The sequence below is a fragment of the Coffea eugenioides genome, chromosome 5 (genome assembly GCF_003713205.1).
Source record: "Coffea eugenioides isolate CCC68of chromosome 5, Ceug_1.0, whole genome shotgun sequence".
Classification (NCBI taxonomy): domain Eukaryota; kingdom Viridiplantae; phylum Streptophyta; class Magnoliopsida; order Gentianales; family Rubiaceae; genus Coffea; species Coffea eugenioides.
The window spans coordinates 31,893,464-31,913,942 of NC_040039.1; the positions used below are offsets into that span (position 1 = coordinate 31,893,464).

General features: G+C 37.6%; 1 non-coding gene across 1 annotated transcript; it reads right to left on the minus strand.

Moving 5' to 3' along the window:
- Positions 1-532: 532 nt before the first annotated feature.
- On the minus strand, positions 533-639 carry LOC113772645. The gene has a single exon (XR_003468611.1). It is a non-coding gene; the product is annotated as a small nucleolar RNA R71 (small nucleolar RNA).
- Between the last annotated feature and the right edge of the window lie 19,840 nt (positions 640-20,479).

Sequence of the window (20,479 nt, forward strand, 5' to 3'; positions counted from 1 at the left end):
CGACCCTGAAGTAGAGAAGACCGCGCGTAGAACGAGGAAAGAAACCAGGCGGCTCAGGGAGGAGCAATACGATATTGCACCTCAGGGACTTGATCCAGAGGTTGAGCCGACAAATTTGTCTGGTGACAATTCAAGTGATTCAGACCAAGAGGAAGTCACTATGGCAAATGCACGAACACTAAGGGAGTTGGCTGCTCCAGATTTAAATCAGCAGCCCTTGTGCATTACTTTTCCACATTTAAATGATGACGCTCCCTTTGAACTAAAATCTGGTCTAATTCATCTCTTGCCATCTTTTCATGGTCTACCAGGTGAGGAGCCCTACAAGCACTTGCAAGAGTTTGACGTCGTTTGCAACAGTATGAAGCCTCCGGGAATTACTGAAGAGCAAATAAAGATGAGGGCCTTCCCCTTCTCTTTGAAGGATTCCGCAAAAGACTGGCTCTACTACCTACCGCCTGGTAGTATCACCACGTGGGATCAACTGAAGAAAAAATTCTTGGACAAGTACTTTCCGGCATCTCGAGCTGCAAGCCTAAGGAAGGAGATATGTGGCATCAAACAACACCCAGGCGAGTCACTCTATGAGTACTGGGAGAGGTTTAAGAAACTGTGCACCAAATGCCCTCAGCATCAGATAAGTGAGCAACTGCTCATTCAATATTTCTATGAGGGGTTGCTTTTCAGGGACAGAAGCATAATCGATGCTGCAAGTGGAGGGGCATTGGTGAACAAGACTCCTCGAGGAGCCTGGGAGTTGATTGAAGGGATGGCTGAGAATTCACAGCAGTTTGGTTCAAGAGAGGACATCCCGACGCGTAGGGTGAATGAGGTAGAAACATCCTCTATTCAACAGCAACTCTCCGAATTGACATCTTTTGTGCGACAACTAGCTGTGGGGAATACATCGCAAGCCAAAGTGTGCGGGGTATGCACTGCCGTGGGTCATCCTACGGAAATGTGTCCATTGGTTCAAGAAGAAACTGCTGAACAGGTGAACATGGCTGGCCACGCGCCCGCGCCAAGAAAGCCGTACGACCCATACTCAAGTACCTACAATCCTGGTTGGAGGGATCACCCCAACCTTAGTTATGGAGGAAATAGGCAGTCTAACTTTGTGCCAAATAGACAGCAAGGACACCAACAGCAGTACCATCATCGCCCACCACCACTTTCAAACTCAAGTCCGTCCATGGAAGAGATGATGAAGCAATTACTTGCTAATCAACAAAAGACGGATTCAGACCTGCAAAGCATGAGAAATCAACTGGGACAGGTGCAATCATTGCAAAATCAAATGAATCAAATGGCTATAACAATCAACCGTTTGGAGTCCCAAGTTCAAGGAAAATTGCCATCTCAACCTGAGGCAAATCCAAAGAATGTAAGTGCAATGACTTTAAGGAGTGGCAAGGAAGTTCAAGGACCCGAACCGGTGATTCCTAAAGACAAGGACGAGGAACGGATTGAGAAAGAATTGGAAGAGGAGGGCACAGACAACAAAAATGCAAAGGTACCCTCGAACCCGATTCCTACAGCTAAAACTAATCCACCTCCCTTTCCTAGCAGGTTAGAGAAACCAAAGAAGCAAGACAAGGAAAAAGAGGTCCTGGAGATTTTTCGCAAGGTGGAGATCAACATACCCCTACTGGATGCGATTAAACAAGTACCCAGGTACGCAAAATTTTTGAGGGACCTGTGTGCCAACCGCAAGCGGTTGAAGGGGGATGAACGAGTTATAGTTGGGGAGAATGTTTCAGCAATTCTACAAAGAAAGCTTCCACCGAAATGCGGAGATCCAGGTATGTTTACTATTCCTTGTAGGATAGGTAATACTTTGATTGGGAAGGCCATGTTAGACCTGGGAGCCTCAATTAATGTCATGCCAAAGTCCATTTATGCCTCCTTAAACTTAGGCCCTTTGAAAGAGACTGGGATAATAATTCAATTAGCTGATAGGACCAATGCATACCCTGACGGGTTGATTGAAGATGTTTTGGTAAAAATTAATGAATTGGTTTTTCCAGCTGATTTTTATGTGCTCGACATGGAGGATGAACACTCCCGTGATCCGTCACCTGTGTTGTTAGGTAGACCCTTTTTGAGTACAGCCCGAACCAAAATTGATGTTAATAAGGGTACTTTGTCTATGGAATTTGATGGTGAGATTGTTCACTTTAACATCTTTGAGACCATGAAATATCCATCCGATTCAAATATTGGCTCTGTTTTCTCGATAAATGTTATTGACCCTGCTATACAGGAGGTTTTTGAAATTGAAGGCAGGGATGAACTAGAGGTCGTCCTGACCAGGCACTTTGAGTCCGAAACAACCTCTAGGGTAGAGTTGAGTGAAGAGCTTAAATGCGTGATTGGATCGTTGCAAACGTTACCAACCACGAAGACAAGGTATGATCTTGCACCGATTTTCATACCCGAACCTCACCAAAGGTTACTTCCATCTGTGGTGCAGGCACCTGTCTTGGAACTAAAACCACTGCCGAAACACCTAAAGTATGTATACTTAGGTGAAGGGGAGACACTTCCAGTGATCATCTCCGCGGGTTTATCAAAGGTTCAAGAAGAGAAACTACTTCGAGTTCTTAGGGAACACAAGCAGGCGATAGGATGGACCATCGCCGACATCAAGGGAATTAGCCCTGCGGTGTGTATGCACCGAATTCGACTCGAGGAGAATGCTAAACCCGTACGGCAAGCTCAACGGAGATTAAATCCTCTCATGATGGAGGTCGTAAAGAAAGAGATTTTAAAACTGCTGGACGTTGGAATTATATTTGCAATATCAGATAGCCTGTGGGTAAGTCCAGTACAGGTGGTCCCGAAGAAGGCAGGGGTGACAGTGGAATCAAACCAAGAGGGTGAGCTCGTACCAATTCGAAAGCCCACCGGATGGCGACAGTGTATCGATTACCGAAAGCTAAATGCCGTCACGAAAAAGGACCATTTTCCCCTCCCTTTCATTGATCAGATGGTGGAGCGATTAGCATGTCGAGCTTACTATTGTTTCTTGGGTGGATTTTCAGGTTATTTTCAAATTGCCATCGCACCCGAAGACCAAGAGAAGACTACTTTCACCTGCCCATTTGGGACATTTGCATACCGAAGGATGCCATTTGGATTGTGCAATGCACCTGCTACCTTCCAAAGATGCATGGTAAGTATTTTTTCAGAATATGTTGAGAAAATTATTGAGGTTTTCATGGACGATTTCAGTGTATATGGTGAAAGTTTTGAAAACTGTCTAGATAACCTGAAATTGATCTTAGTAAGGTGTATAGAAACTAATCTCGTGCTTAATTGGGAAAAATGTCATTTTATGGTTGAACACGGGATAGTTTTGGGTCATGTTGTATCATCTACAGGTATTGAGGTTGATAAGGCAAAAATAGATGTTATATCTACTTTACCTTACCCCGCGAGTGTGCGGGAAGTTCGTTCTTTCTTGGGTCACGCAGGTTTCTATAGAAGGTTCATCAAGGATTTCTCGAAAATTGGAGCACCCTTGTTCCAACTTTTGCAAAAAGATGTATCCTTCGAATTTGATGAAGCGTGTAAGGGGGCATTCAATAAGTTAAAGGAGTTATTGATCACCTCACCTATTATCCAACCCCCTGACTGGAACCTCCCATTCGAGATCATGTGTGACGCCAGCGACTATGCAGTGGGTGCGGTATTGGGTCAAAGAGTAGGAAAGGCAGCTCATGCTATCTACTACGCATCTCGAGCCTTGAACGGAGCTCAATTGAACTATTCAACCACCGAAAAAGAGCTTTTAGCAGTTGTTTTTGCCTTAGAAAAATTTCGGTCTTATTTACTTGGTGCTAAAGTTATTATTTTTTCTGATCATGCAGCTTTGCGGTATTTGTTGACAAAAAAAGAGGCAAAACCGCGATTGATACGGTGGATATTATTGCTACAGGAGTTCAACCTGGAGATCCGAGATAAGAAAGGGGCGGAGAATCTGGTAGCAGATCACTTGAGTCGAGTACAAGTCGTCGAAGATGACATCCCATTGAGAGAAGCATTCCCCGAGGAGCATTTATTTTCTATTAACTCATCTTTACCTTGGTATGCAGATATTGTTAATTTTCTAGTCACTGACAAATTTCCTACAGGATGGCCTAAGGCAAAGAGAGACAAGTTGAGGAGCGATGCAAAGTTCTACATTTGGGATGATCCTTACCTCTGGAAGCGGGGTGCCGATCAAATCATCCGTAGATGTGTAAGTGAAGTTGAATTTCAATCTATTCTAGCCTATTGTCACTCTTTTGCATGTGGAGGTCACTTTGGACCAAAGAGAACGGCTCGTAAGGTGCTAGAGAGTGGATTCTATTGGCCAACTCTATTCAAGGATGCCTACTCATTTTGTAAGTCATGTGATAAGTGTCAAAGAGTGGGTAATATCTCTCGTAGGGATCAAATGACTCAAACCCCAATGATTTTTGTTGAAATTTTTGACGTTTGGGGCATTGATTTTATGGGTCCTTTTCCTTCTTCCTTTGGTTTTTTGTATATATTGCTTGCTGTAAATTATGTTTCGAAATGGGTAGAAGCAAAGGCCACCCGCACTAATGATTCCAAAGTGGTTGCAGAATTCGTTAAGTCTAATATTTTTGTTCGCTTTGGGATGCCGCGAGCAATTGTAAGTGATCGGGGTACTCATTTCTGCAACAAAAAGATCGCTGCAATTTTTAGGAGATATGGTGTCTTGCACAAAGTCTCTACATCATACCATCCTCAGACAAATGGTCAGGCGGAAACATCGAACCGAGAGATCAAATCAATTCTAGAAAAGATGGTCCGACCCGATAGGAAGGATTGGAGTGTGAGACTAGATGATGCACTATGGGCATATAGGACAGCATACAAGACACCCATTGGCATGTCCCCTTACCGATTGGTATTTGGAAAGCCATGTCATCTCCCGGTCGAGTTTGAGCATAGAGCATTTTGGGCGGTCAAACAATGCAACATGGATATCGAGGAAGGCGGAATTCAAAGAAAGTTACAATTACTAGAGTTGGAAGAAATTCGAAATGAAGCATACGAGAATGCAGTGATCTATAAGGAGAAGAATCAGATCTTTCATGACCAACAGATCTCTAGGAAGACATTCGTCTGTGGGCAAAAAGTTTTACTATACCACTCCAAATTGAAACTATTTCCAGGTAAATTACGTTCTCGTTGGATTGGCCCTTTTGTTGTGACTAATGTCTTTCATTATGGTGCAGTAGAGATCCAAAGTTTGAAAACAGAGAAGAAATTTGTGGTGAATGGTCATCGTCTCAAGCCGTATTATGAAGGATTTCCAATTGAACGGGTGGAGATGATGCAACTGGAAGACCCGATTTGCTTAGTTTAAGCAAATTCTGGACTCCGTCTAGCCAAAGACGTTAAAGAAAGGCGCTTTTGGGAGGCAACCCAATTTTTTTTAAGTTGCTGTTACTTTGGAGTGATTTTATGTTTAAAGTATAAGTTTGAGTAATTTTGTTATTTTTCATTTGTAGGTTTTGGAAAAGTGACCAAATGAGGCAAAAAAGGCGAAATTTGATCAAAGATCTCAATACCTCAAATTCAGTAATTGTGGTTTTTGATGCATTAAAGAGGTTTAGAATGCATGTATAGATCATTTTACATATGCGTGAATGGTTTATTTTGACATAGAAATGATCTATGATGCATTTTGGGAAATTGGGGTATCATTTGTAAATATTCAAAAGTTGAATTTCTGCTAAATTTTGCAGCAGAAAACGCGTTTTTCAATGAAACGCGCCACTGAATCGCGTTTTCATAGAATCGCGTTTTCAAATCTGCGCCTATAATTAAGAAAACGCGCCTTCAAAACGCGACATGAAGTCGCGTTTTCTACCCAGTCGCGTTTTCCAGCCTGTTCAGAAACCAAAAACGCGCCTTCAAATACGCGACTTAAAGTCGCGTTTTCTCACGTAGTCGCGTTTTCAATGCTGCAAATTTGGTGAAGAAACGCGACTTCACAAAACGCACCGTGAAGCGCGTTTTCTTGAGCCGCGTTTTCTGAGCACAATGATACGACCTCGGATCCTTTTAAAAACGAAGGCTTGGATCACTTTTCAACTTTACTTTTCTTCATGTTGGCTTGTTTTTAGTAAGTTTTAGTTCTTCGATTAATGTTTGTGTGTTTTGTAGGAGGCAATGGCAAGAGTTCATGCAAATGATCTCAATTGCAAGGGTGTTTATATTAAGGCAAAAAGGGAGTTTTCATGTTCAATTGCTGCATTTCATGCATTTAAAGTGTTTCATGTTTAAGTTATATTCATGCATGATCATATTAAATTTGAATTTTATTCAAAGAACATGAAGTAGGTTGAATGTGGAAGGTTGGCCAAGCAAATTTGGAGGAAAAACTGCAGAAAACAGCTTTTTCTGCAGCAAATCCGGCCATAAATCCGGCCAAATGTCCAGAATGCTTAAAAAAAAAAAATGTAAGACCAAAAACTATTTTTTTTCCTCTCATTTTCTCCTCTCTTCTTTTTCTTTCTTTCTTTTTCTTTTCTTTCTTTCCTTTCTTTCTTTCTTCTTCTTTCCCCCGCTGCCTGCTTCATCTTCTTCCTCGCGAGCTCCGCCAGCCGCTGCACCTTCATCGCAGCTCTTCCGCTCGTCCAACCACCACCTGCGCGCCACCAGCAGCCAAGCCGCTGTCCCTTTCTTTTTCTTTCTTCTTCGGCTGCGAACCTCACCCAACCGCCGCCCACCCCAGCTCTTCTCGCCGCTGCCTCGGCTCTCCTCGCCAAGGGTGACCACCAGCTCATCTGACCTCCTTCACCCTTGCCATAGCCACCGCCTCCAAGATCCGCCTGAAGCCCCGAAAGCCGAGCACCACCAGATCCAGCTGCCGCAAACTCTTCTCTCTCACAGCCACCACCTTCATCGCACTACTGGCTTCGTATGCACGCGCCTGCCTCAATCTCTTTCTATTATTTTTTTTTATTTTCTTATTTTATTATTGCAGTATGTTTTTATTATTTTTATTACAGTACGTTTTTGAAAATTTTGCGTGTTTGGACTACCTGACATTTCTATTCCTCCTTAGTTGGGTACTTCTGTGTTACTTTGCTTGTTTCTTTTTACTTTGCTTGATTTTTATTTATTTAGTAGATTGACTTGTGAATTGAATGTCCAATCGTTAATCATTATATATATATATATATTTTAGGTCGAATTGTGTTTAATCTGCTGTACTTTGTGTCTAACTGTGGGTAATTTGCTACAGTTGTTTGTTCAATTGGGAGGTGCTTTTACATTAAATTTTACTTAAACTGTTGTCTATTGTGGTTTTGAGTGAATTTGGAGAAAATGGTGAAACCACGATCCCGATCCTTTGACCTCCGCTTCGCCTCCTCCAACTACAAGTGCTAATAGCTGGCACCAGCTTCAGGGGAGTTTTGTTGTCCTTCTTCTTATTTTTACTGTTTCATTATCACATTGAGGGCAATGTGTGATTTAAGTGTGGGGGGGATTTGGGTTTAGTTTTGATTGGTGTTTCTTTAATTTGCTGCCTTTCTTACTAGTGTTTTGATGAATAAATGTGGCATCTCACTCGTCTATTGCTGGTTATGATTTATTCTATGAATTTAGTTTAAGTGGCAAGTAAAAGCATGTTATCTTGGTAAATATCATGAGTTTAATGACTTGGTGCAAATTGTGGTTAAATTGTTTAGGCAATATAAATATTTTACTAGCAATTGTTGTGTGGATTAGGCAATTGTTGATCTTAGTTCTCCATATTAGGAGATGACGTGGGCCATGATCTTTAATTATCTGGTTTTCTGGTGCTTTAATTGTGATTAATAAATGACCCTACTCCGCTAGTGTCGTCACCCAGTAACCGGGAGTCTTCACCACAAGTGTCGACTTTCGCGTCAAAAAGTGACTATATATATGAGTAGTTAGTCCTGAAGCTGTGAAGAGTTGAGTAACTGGGCTCTTTCATCTAAAAATGTCAGAGTTCACGTCAAAAGACTTGAATAGCTTGGGACTGAGCATTTATTGAAAAAAAAATTATTATAAAAAAAAATAAATAAAAAAAAGAGAGAAAAGAAAATAATAAGTAAGCTTATGATTATGTTGGCCTGCCGATCCTTGTTCTTCAATGTTGAGATTTTGATTTTCAGTTGACCCAATTGCTAACTTTTGCTAGTTTAATATTTTGATTTCTTAGACGACTTAGCCATGAATTGGACGAGTCTATGATTTCAGGAGCTAACCGGGAGAAATATGTCTTGACACTTAGCCACTAAAACTTGATTTTGGGATAAGCGTAGCTTGGCAGTAAATGAAATGAGAGTTAGCCATTGTTGAGTTTAGTGTTCCCATGCTTGAGGACAAGCATGATTTAAGTGTGGGGGGAATTGATAGGGTGTTAATTGTTAGTAATTTTATTGTTAATTCTCCTCTTTATCCTTGCCAAATATTGCTTTAATTGTCAATATATATTTATATTTGGTATTTGGATATAATTTCAGAAAGTGGAGCAGAAAAGTGCTAAAAGGGGACCTTCTTGAGAAGATTTCTCCACACGTGAGAAACTTTCCACAATCAGCCCAAATTGTGCAAACCAACGGAATTGCTGATGAAGAGTTGCCTTCCTATTATTAAGTCCTGGCAAGTCCACTAACAATAAGAAATCAAAAGGAGACAATTCTGCGGGGACCACGTAGCATTGATTTAGAAAATGTGTTCTTCTTTTGGGAGATGTACTCATTAGCCATAGGTGGACTTTGATGATGAAAGTAGCTTTTCTATTTGCTTCCTACGTAACTAGTTCTCTTATGAAAACTAGTGCGGAGGAGAATTGCAGGAACAAGCTTCAAAAAGACATTAGACTAGTTTTGGAGTTTTCTCTCAATATAAGCTCCGTAGGAGGATAGAGGAGTTTTTAGTTTTTCTCTCCGAGGGATGTTCCAGAGGAGAGAATAGGGAGTTGTTTTGGTTTGTTGAATTCTATTGTGCAATTTTCTTATTTTCTTCCGAGAGCTTTGTTATTCACTCTCTCAATTATCGAAGAAAGATGATGTCTTTAAATTCAATTAAATTGCGTGGGAATTTTCTTATGAGGCGTGGCTAATTTTCTCATCTAGTCAAGGATCAACGCGAAGACGCAGTCCCAAATATCTGTGAGATCTAATTAATTTTACGTGTTCCTTAATTTATTAATATTTGCATGTTTTCTATTTTAATTTCCATGGGATTATTTTGTTAATTGGATATCAAGGGCCCGATGTGCAATTTGACTTATTAATCTCCTGTCAAATTAATCAATTAAATCCGTAATTGTTTAGTTGGTTAATATTAGTGACAACTAGTATTTTCACATACTAGGAGAACATGCAATCTGATTTAAATAACCCTCGTAGCGTGTTATTAATTTGGGTTAGGCTTTTCTAGTTTTTAATGCAATTAGGAAATTAATTCCTACGGTCGTACCTAGGAGTATTTCCTGGTTAGAAGTAATCAACGGTCGTACCTTGGTTATCAATAAATTAAGGAAAAGCTGGTCGTTAGAGTTTATCGGCGACTATAACTAGCCTATTAATAAAATTAAGTGAACCTTCTTTGCATCAATGATCGGATGAATGGACTGTGTCTGCGTAGTTGTATCCTTGGCTAGAATTTATTTATCATTTATCTAATTGCTATTTACAATTGTATTAATTAATTATTTATTTTTGGTTAAATTATTTAATTATTTTTAGTTAAATTGTTTAATTATTTTTAGTTTATTTCTGATAAAAATCCCCCGTGTCCCGAACTTGAAAGGAATCAAATTTTTCCCAGTCCCTGTGGATTCGACCCTACTCACTACTATACACAGAAAATTCATTTTTCTCGAGTAGGTATTTATTATTGCACAGGCTCGACACCTGTCAACCTTTGGTTAGTGCTTCCAAGTGCATGTTTGTCCTTGATACTTGCTTTTACATGTTTTACCAATGTGTTTGGACAATATTTGACTTATTTGAACGGACAAGGGTGTACTTTATCGCACTTGTTCTAAACATGACTTGTTGCTGTGCCTTGAGTGCACATGACTTGATATACTTGTCTATACGTGAACACTCTGGAATTCCAGAAACCCTGAGGCTAATTAATCGAGTCGAGTCGGCAAAGGGCCTGATCGATTAGATAACAAACCCTGGGTCTCTTGTTTTGTCGAGTGGAGTGATACCTTCTCAGCTAATCGGTATACTCGAGTATTACCACACGTGTTTATTTTGGTGTTCGGGCCCAGTAAGGGGGTTGAATGGTAGACAGATTGGCATTAAGCAGAACATTACTGGACTGGTTACTTTACTTGAAAGTTGACGGAGAGTCAACTACTACTTGATCAAGCTATGGCGGAGCTATTTTGAAATAGCGGTCGTATCCTTTTACTTGACATGTTAAATATCCAGTGTTTGGCTTTACAAAGCGTTATTACTTATTTTTTTGACTTCATATGCTCGCTATTTTGATACTTTTGATGTTTAAATCCATGGTCAACTTGCTATTTGGGTCTGCATGAAGTTTTGGAAACCCTCAACTGAGTTTGAGCTCATTCTATGAGATTTGTTTTCCTTACAGGGGATACGAACAAGGGCGTGGGGACTGGTACAGGCTAGGAAAGTTTAGTTTTTTTTGAATTTTTATGATTGTACTCGCGCTAGTACTCGACTAGGGTTGAATGTATCTGGATTTTAAAAATTTTGATATATTTGGGCATGTATGAGCCGTGGAGCTGAATTTAAGTATCAATGTATATTTTAAACTTGGAAATTGTGTTTCGCTTATTTTCCATGATTGTAAGTTATTTTCTTAAAGTACGTGAGCGAGTCCTGGTGAGAGCTAAACCGGCTGTCCACTAAACCCTGGATACGCCCTAGGGGGCAGTGGGGTCGTCACAATCTACACCAACCAATCGTCGACAACCAGCCTTGAAGCCTTTTTTCAATGCTTCAAAGCATATGTATATCCTCTGAAATCTTTCATTACCACTTATATCATCAACCATTGTCTCCATATGCATAGTTGAACTAGGATTGCAAGCTAGCAACTCTTCGTAGTAGTCCTACAGCTTTGTGTATTGTTGTTTGTAGCTGCCATGGATCAAAAGCTTGGCCTTCATAAAGGTCTTACTCACTTGGTCTCTTGTTATGTCCACATTCAACTCTAAGTGCACCTTGTCCTTAAATTATGTGACACTCACCCTCTTGTTTCATCTAAGAAAGTCCGTATAGTGTCTACTTAGGAAACCCAAATTGGCAGGCTTGTGGTGAAAAGTCCTACCACAGTTGCAAGATAGTCCCATGGTTCTAATAACAAATGCGTCACTATCAACCTCTTTTGAAGCATAAATGAACCAGCCACAATTTGCACTATTGCATTTAGCCTGCATTCTACCAGTGTCATTCTTACCCCACCTAAAATGTTTACCCCATTTGACTCCATAATAATCAATAGCTCCTTTAAATATCTGTTTATCATCAAACAATAGCCCAACAAAGAATTTTGATCCACCATATCATGCTCAATTCTAACCTTACGTATCTTGGCTTCCTCCTCTTTGAACTATCTTCATCCGAGGCTTCACTATTACTATTTAACTTTTCAAAATTGATTGACTCTGATTCTTCATGCACTTCAATATTTTCTCCATCATATAACTTGAAGTCACCAGTTTTATCATCCCTATTTTGTTGCCTAAATGCTCCTCCAACAGCCGGTCTTTTTTGTTCTTTTTTTTTTTTTTTGCATTCATTCTTGCCTTCAACAGCAATTGTTTCTACTATCTCTTTTGCTTTTTCAATCTCTTTTGCTTTTTCAAGCTCTTTATCGGCACCGATAACAGATTTCTTGAAAATGACATCATCTTCATCATCTTTGAAGTCATAATCTTTATCGACCAAACTTTCATCTTCTGTAGAATCTGATTGTGCATCTTCTTCAACCCCACAGCCATCTTCTTCCTCCATTAATTCAATTGGCGCATTGGTTTCTTCAAATGTGGTAGACACCTCAAACGTGATGTTAACATAAAAGCATCTTTATTTGATACACCAGCCTCTCTAGTATCCACATTAGAGACACCCACTTTACTATCAATAATTCTAATGTGAAATTCTTGCACCAAGTACATCTCAACCACACCAATTTGTTTCCCAATAAACGCCAAGTCTATAACATCATCCTCACCTTCTATATTGTGAAATTTGAAGATACAATCTCCACAAGGAACTCTATAAAGCAATTTGACATTTTCTTCACATCTGACAAAATTGTAAAAGCTATGGAGATGTGATGTGTTAACTATATTTGCAATAACACCTTCAAATATTCCATACTGCCCCCATATACTTTTCTTGTGGTGGTCCAAAATATACCCCACCATAATACATTTTTAGTGTAAAACAGTTCAACTCATGTCCTGTAATTTTTTTTTTTTTTTGCACAAAAGACAATTTTTTTTTAATTAAGCATCCACTTGCTCGGTCACTATCATATAACCCAATTAAGTAGCATGAAACAACAACATAATGTTTTTTTCACAGCAAAGGGACCATCGAAACTAATGTAACAAGGGAGGCCACTATACATACCATGCCAAATCCCACATCTCAGGCCACTACATATACCATGCCATACCCCACATTTCATATGTACCAAAACCCTATCATTGAAATTAGAAAAGTGAAAATTTGAAACTGTAATTCAATAACCAACCAGTTATTTCAGACACAAACTTTAACTTATTAGGAAAAATATTAACTTCAAACACTTATAAGCAGGCCAAGACTTACTGAAAATACTCGCTGCCATTCTGTCAGAGTTTTCATTCTCGAGCTTTTCCTTGCTCCGCTGTGCCGCCCGTAAACCAACTTCTCCATTCCACTCTATTTCCTTCATCTTATCTCACTCGATTGGTGGCAATTTGTTTCAGAAAAAAAGCCCTAATTTTGCTCGCCTATTTCACTTCAAAGGTTTCCCCCAATTTGGTCCCAAAATGGTTGATTTCTTACTTTCCATACAAAATTGTATTTTGTGCTTCCAAAAAAAACCCCTGCCTCGCCATTGGTTTGGGTACAGAAACATGCATTCTGGGTGGCAACACCATTTAGGTCCTTAATTGGCATAAAAATTTTAGTTAAAGGACTTAATTCATGTGATCAAAAGTTAAGGGACCAAATCGGCTTTAGTGAAATAGTTTGAGAACTAAGTTGGCGATTTTCCCTTTTATCAATTTTTTTTTCACTTTTCAGTTGAATTTCTATGACGGGTATTTTACATACGTGCAAGCTAAAAAATACCGAATTACACCCGTTCACTGCAAGTATACAGATCAACTAGTAGTTTAGGGTATATATCGGGTCGATCCCACAGGGAAGAGTGAACAATTACCGGTATTGACTAAAGTTTTTTATTATTTAAGACTATCAATTAATGATAAGAAATTTAACACTACTGCACTTATACAAGAAATTAACAAATAAAAGCTCCTTAGGTTTGTGGTATCCCTAACTACTCATGCAAGTGTTATATTTGGATCATTGATACTACATCTAGGCTAATTATGGTGTAATTTCCTAATACATTGAATCCTACTTTCGTAGTGAATCAATTATACTTATAACTAATCCATACCTATTCTCATGGTTATGAAATTAGCTACAAGTTCATTTCTTTCAGTGAAATTACATGAAATGAATCACTAAAAACCACATAGGTGCACCTCTACTTTCGTGAGTGTACTCCCTATGTTTAGCACTTCTTGAACTAATGTTAAATCTCAATTTTCATTGTAGAAATAACACCTTAGATAATCAGAATTAATGGTACCAGATTAATCATGATTTAAAGAGCAAAGTGCTAAATAACTTGCTCAAAACATAGCAGTTAAATAGCCAAATGATTAACACTAACAATCATAGAAAGTTCAACCAAACCCAAGGTATAAACTTTAAAGACACATATTAAACACAAAATCCAGAACTTGTATATTAGCTAAACTTGGAATCAAATACAAAAGATAAAGAGTTGGAAAGGAAAAATAACCCTTGTCACATGAGCTCTTTCCTTGCCTTCTTCATCTCCTTCTTCATCTTTGCCTAGCTAATAAACAAGAAGGATGAACTACTACTCTATACTAAACTAATCTAACAATAAGAGAATGGAAAAGCTACATTTTTGCAGACTCCAAGCTTCTCCCGTATATTTCCCCCTTCTCAGACCACCCAAAATGTCTCTGCATATAAACTGCTTAAGAGCTCCATTTTTCCAAGTCAAATTCCACATTTTGATTCCCAAATCTCAACTTTGTTAGGATAGTCAATAACAAATGTTTTTGACTTGAAAATAAGCCACCTTGTCTGCCCTTTTGTCTTCTGAAGCATGTGCACCGAATTCTTCTTGCAACTTATAGCTGGAAAGTGGTATGAACACAAGAGAATTGACTGAGCAAATTGCAGAATTTCGGCCAGAAAACGCGCCTTTACAAAACGCGTCTACAACTCGCGTTTTGTGCACTCGCGTTTTCACTTTGTCCTTACTTCAACTGCCATTTTCTCCATGATGCAGGCCGAACTGGCTTTTGTGCAAAACACCAAAGTTGTAGATCTTTGAGTTAGCTTTCCAATGCTTCAAGAATCATCCAAATCGGAGCTTTGTAGACTGAAGATATGATCAAAATACTAAACACTGGTCGGAACTCTGTTTTCCACTTTGGACAGCTGAGTTGAATTTCGGTATTTCAACTTTTGGACTATGAAAACGGATGAATTGGACTTTGATGTCTTCATACCAAATGTAGATATATCTCTTAGCTTCAAAATGGTACCAAGATCACCTTGATCCGATCATTGTAGCTCCTGATATAGTCAAAATACGAAAATATGTCTGAGTTGTCAAAGCTGACTTTTTTTTATTTTTGTCCTCAAATTGCATTTCTTCCTTTTACACTTCATATTTTATTTTCCTCACTTTAATCCATCTTCAATCATCCAAATATCTTCTCAATGCACTTCATTTGATGATTGAATCATTAAACCTACAAAATATGAAGTTTTTCCCATAAAAATCCATAAAATGCAATATTTAGCCACTTTAACATAAAATGTAGTTTTTTACCAAAACCTTAGTTATTTTAGTTATAAAACTAAATAATCAAACCAAAATTAACTAATAAAACACACTAAAAATACGTAAAATAAACCCTTGTCATTCTACATACTCAAAATTTTGTCTGAACAAATTTCTTGTATGCCTAATGAGACCAACTCTGCCCTTCATCTCTATTTTCTCAAATTTCATGGTTTCACAAGTAACCAATTCTGCTCAAGAGAACCTCAGGTTTCAAGGAGCTGTTTTTTATCTTTACTCTAATCCAATCACTCATTTTTGAAGTCATACAACAAAAGATTGGGGGCAGATTTGCAAGTGAGCATAAATCTGCTATCTTGTTGAAGTCATTGGATCTAGTCAACTAACTGTCAAAGAGGATTTCTTTGCTTACAGTGAGAAATTTTCTATGAGGGGCAAGTCTTCAAATTCCTCTAAATGAAGCTCTTGAGGAATCAACTTTGCATCTTCCATGGTGACAAGTGCTTCTAGCATAGAGAAACAAGTGAGCAAGATATCAAAACAATTGAAGATCTGAAGAGGGTCATAGAAGAGAAGGACCTTCAAATCGCAAAACTAATGGAGAGATTAGAAGTTCTAGTGGTATGGAATCTAATCGCAAAACTTTGATTTATCTAATAAGACGAACAAGGGAAAAATAAAGAAGAAGATCTTCACAAGTCTACTTCATTTGAAAATGATGGAGGATATCTGTGAGGACCCGAAAATTTTCTGAATTTCTAGGCTTGATTTTATTTAATTGCACACTTTTATACCTTTTCTTTATTAGAAAATTCCCCAGATAATTTTTATGAGCAAATATAGTTTTTAAATCATTTTTCTAGTATAAGTTAGTTCATGTGAAATTAAGAGTGTATATCGAATGTGGGACCCACTAGTGTGGTAAGTTCGATGAAATTCGGCCGATTAGGTTACGTTTAGTATCCAGGGATTAATGTACTAGGTGATAAGAGACAATTAGAGGTTACCTAGATGGAGGATCATTGGAGAGACAAAAGGATAACTCTAAGTCTAAAAGGTGACAAGTGTCACTTTCTTACTCAAGGGTGGACTTTGACCATTTTATTACCTTTACTAAATCACCAAAACAATTGACCCAAAATTCATCTTCTTCACAAGCTCCTTGGCCGAATTCCATGGTGAGAGAAAAGAAAGAAAGCTTCAACCTTCAACCTCCATTTCTTGCAAAAATCTTGCAATCCAACCATCCAAACTTGAAATTATTCCATACAAACCTCTAGCTAGGTAGGATTGAGGAAGTTGGTGGAGTTGTTTTGGAAGCAAGAGACTTAAGCTACTACCTTTTGTGAGTTATCAAGGTATGGTGTGTAAATATTCATTGTTTGTTGCCAATAATGGTGAATTCATGACTTGTGAAGGTTAGTTAAGTGATTTTGTGGAGGTTTTCATGACTTTTTGTGGTGTTTGATGAATTTTTTATTTTATGCATAATTTTCCTATTTTTATATGTTTCATGTTGATTGGCCATATATGATGGTCTAGTATGGGTTAGAATGAAGCTTTGGTATGATAATTGTAAGGATTAGTGGAAAAATTTCTGGTTTGAAGCAAAAATTCCAGATTAGGGTTCCAATTTTCACCATTCTGCCCGGCACTGTTGCACCTAGTTAGAGGCCGAATTAGCCTTAACTCAAAACATGAAAGTTGTAGAGAATAATGATTTATAGATGCCTACAAAATTTTAGGTCAATCGGAGTAATGTATCTTGTAAAAAAACGGAAATACCCCTGCAGCCCTGTTTCTACCCGAATTTGATATTTGCGTCTGTAATTGGTTATTTTGGTTGGGAATGATTCTGATTTAGTTGTTTATGTCTTCTGATGAATTGTAGCCTTGTATATTAGCTTTCGGATAGCTTTGGAATCACTTGATTTGGACTTAGGTAGCCTGACTTATGATGTTTGAACCAGAATACGGTTGGTGAACCTATTTTTGCAGTTCTGGTTTAGTATATTGAATTTTTGACTTGATTTCACTAGAAACTGGTCTGAGTAGCCTTCTTCAACATTGTAGCCCTATCTCTTAGCTTTGAAATGGTGTATTTTGTACCTCCATCCGATAATCGTAGTGCCAATGGTACCAAAACCGCAAAATGATGTCAAAAACTGTTTTTATGGTTAGAGCTTAACTTTCATTTCCGGACTTTTCCCTAGTTTGAATTGTACTTGTACTACTTGGAGCTTACTGAACGGCTATTGAATGAACTTATTTTGTGTGTGACTTTGGGACTGGATGAGAAAAATAATGAAGCCATAAATGGCTGGAAATAGGAAAATACAAAGGGCGTGCTGCCCAAATTTTCGCTCGAGGGCTAAGTTTCTATTTCAACTTGTCTATTTTTCGTTTGGCAAATACTATGACCGTTTTCCATCTTAAAACATGATACCTTTTCCATTTGAACCTTCAAATGTTTAGTTACTATTTCATACCAAAATATAGAGGTATGACCTAAGGTTTTCTCAGTCAAGACATGTAGGCTATAATACCTACTTGAATGTATATCGATTTTGAACCATATACACGATTCCGAAAAATAATATTTGGATTGAAGTTTTTCAAAGAAAAGTTTTTGCATTTTCTGTAATCACATTTTTCAATCACCTTTTTATCGCATATATATCAAATCATTACATTATATTGCACTATAGAAACTCCAAAAAATGACAATTCAAATGCAACCTAAGCTTTTATCCAATTAAGAACACAAAGTCATTTCCCTTCTTCCAAATTTAATTTTTATTTTATCTTTTTCTTCAATAATCTATCCCTATAAAAAATTTAGAATGTCTATTCTCCAATTTTTTAAAATTTAAAAACCATAAACTATATATCTACTTCTCCAAGCCGGATTGTTAATGGTTTTCAACTATGTTTTGGCTGAAGGGAAGTACAATGGGAGTACCCTCAGCATATTGGGCAGAAACCTTGTTTTTTCAAAAGTAACAGAAGTGGGCATTTTAGATTTGCTCGTAGCTAGGCCTATGTTTTCAAAACCGGACCGGGTATCGACTCGGTTAAACTCAGGAGTCAGGGGTCAATGGATTCAATCGGATTCGATCGGAATTGAACCGGATGACATCATAAATAAAAATTATTTAAAAATTAAAATATTATATGTAAAATACCTAATAACATGTTAATATTAATAAAGGTATATTCATATATATTTGATGTTTCAACTACATTTAACAAGAAAATACAAAGAAATTAGAACAATCAAGTAGCAATTTATATTATTTAATGAGCATTAACAAGTTTAGAATTAAAATTATGGACTTAATTGAAAAATAACACTAAACTTTAAGACAACATTTATAAAGTATGAAATATTTGAGATATATTAATAATTTTTAACAATTTAGGAGTCACAACATAATATTGAAAAAGTTTGAATTTTTTTTTAAAAAATGGTTGATTGAACCAGAAAATCCGGTTTTTTCCCGGTCAAACCCGGTTTTTGGCCAACCACTGAGCCAGGAAGGGACTTAAGTCCCTCCTTGGGCTGTAGGTGAGGGTTCAAAACCTCACCTGCAACAAAAAAAATCTAAGCGTAGTGCCATAGCACTCCTTTGGTCTAGTTGGGTCTGTATACCCACTAGTCCCTAACACACAAGCCTTCTTAGGCTCCCCTTCCCCTAGATTAGGATAGAGTAGATTATACAATGTATCGTTACTGGCAAAAAAAAAAAAAACTCGATTTTTGACCGGATTTGACCGGGTTTTTACTTATCCGGTTTTTTAACATAACTCGGACCGAACACTTGGCCGATTTCCGTCGGACCGGCCGGTCCGGTCCGAGTTTTAAAACACAGGGTCAAGCAAGGACTCTTTGTTTAAAAACAAAAAAAAAAAAGAGAAAAAGTTAGTAGAAATTGATTAAATGGTCTATTTTTTTTATTGGTTTTGTTGGTTCAATCAGTCCTTGACTAAGTTTGACCGATCTTCAGCCTTCCATATTTAATAAAGAGGTACAGCGGTGCTATTATAGTCACAACTAAATTAGTCAAGCGAATTTGGTTTGATTTTCAAAATACTATTTTAATTACAAATTATATTTTAATAATCTACGAGTTCAACTACTGACCCGTAGGGGTAACCAATAACCTATTAATACAACCTCTTTGTTGATTTCCATTCAGGTTGGGATTAATAGCTGCTCACTATTGTTATTTCAATTATAAATGTAAAAGAAAATAATGCATGCACTAACACATTAGGCGTAGATACTAAAATAACATACACATAGTAAAACAATAACATGCAAAAGCAAAGAAGTTTTATTAATAATTGAAATTTGTGACTTATACTTAATCTTATCCGTTAATTTTTAAATCAACCAGTTTCCCATTATTAACATTTTTTGAAGTCAGCACTTGGATTGCAGAGAGGCCAATTTTCTCTCTGTCATTCATCCTCCTTCCATACAAGGTGGAGTTTATTTCTTTTTATTTTTTTGATTTTTGTTTGTTTCATTACTTGCGCTAATTCTTTTGTGGTAATAGAGACCTTAGAATTGAAGAGTTGTTTTGATACACAGCTTGTATTTTGGAGCTAAATCAATCAGACAAAAAGACGTAAATGACTCAATATTCCATCAACTTTTGTCATTAATGATCCTATTTTGTCCATCAAGTTTTAAAAAGTATCTTTTAGGCTCATCAACTCAAAAATTTTGTCATTCTAAAAGATCCCTCCAAGTCCAAGCCAAATCTAAATGTGATAATCTCCACTTTGCCTCTTAAGTTTGGACGTAATGTCTATTTTCCTTATCTACATTAAAGAATAAAGCACATTAGTTTTTTTTTGGTAATTTTTGTTATATTTAATTGTTGATTTTTTTTTTTATAAAGATTTGGTTAGATATTTAATATTTGACTAATTGGGAGTTTTCGCTTTAACTTACACTCCTCGTACATTTTCTAGGAAGCTAACCAGCAAAAGTCGGTGCGTTTGTGGGAGCTTTACCCGGTGCTCAGGTAATGTAATGTAGGATTCCATATCCTGAACGCAAAATTAAGAAGGTTGCTTGTCTAATGCCGTTTATATAAGGCTTGCTCTTTTAAGACTTGCACCGATTTGGAGTTTAGATGATTAATTGGTACTCCATCTTTTATATTATGGAATCTTTCAATCAAACAACCAATTATCTTACATTAGGGAAGTAAATTATTTTCCAATTTTGCTTATGCGCATATGGTTGCTAGTTTCCTGTACGGAAGAAATCATTTTTCTTGTTCTCAACGTAACTTTCTCTAATGTAAATTCTTTCTTTCTCTGTAAGTTCCCCCTA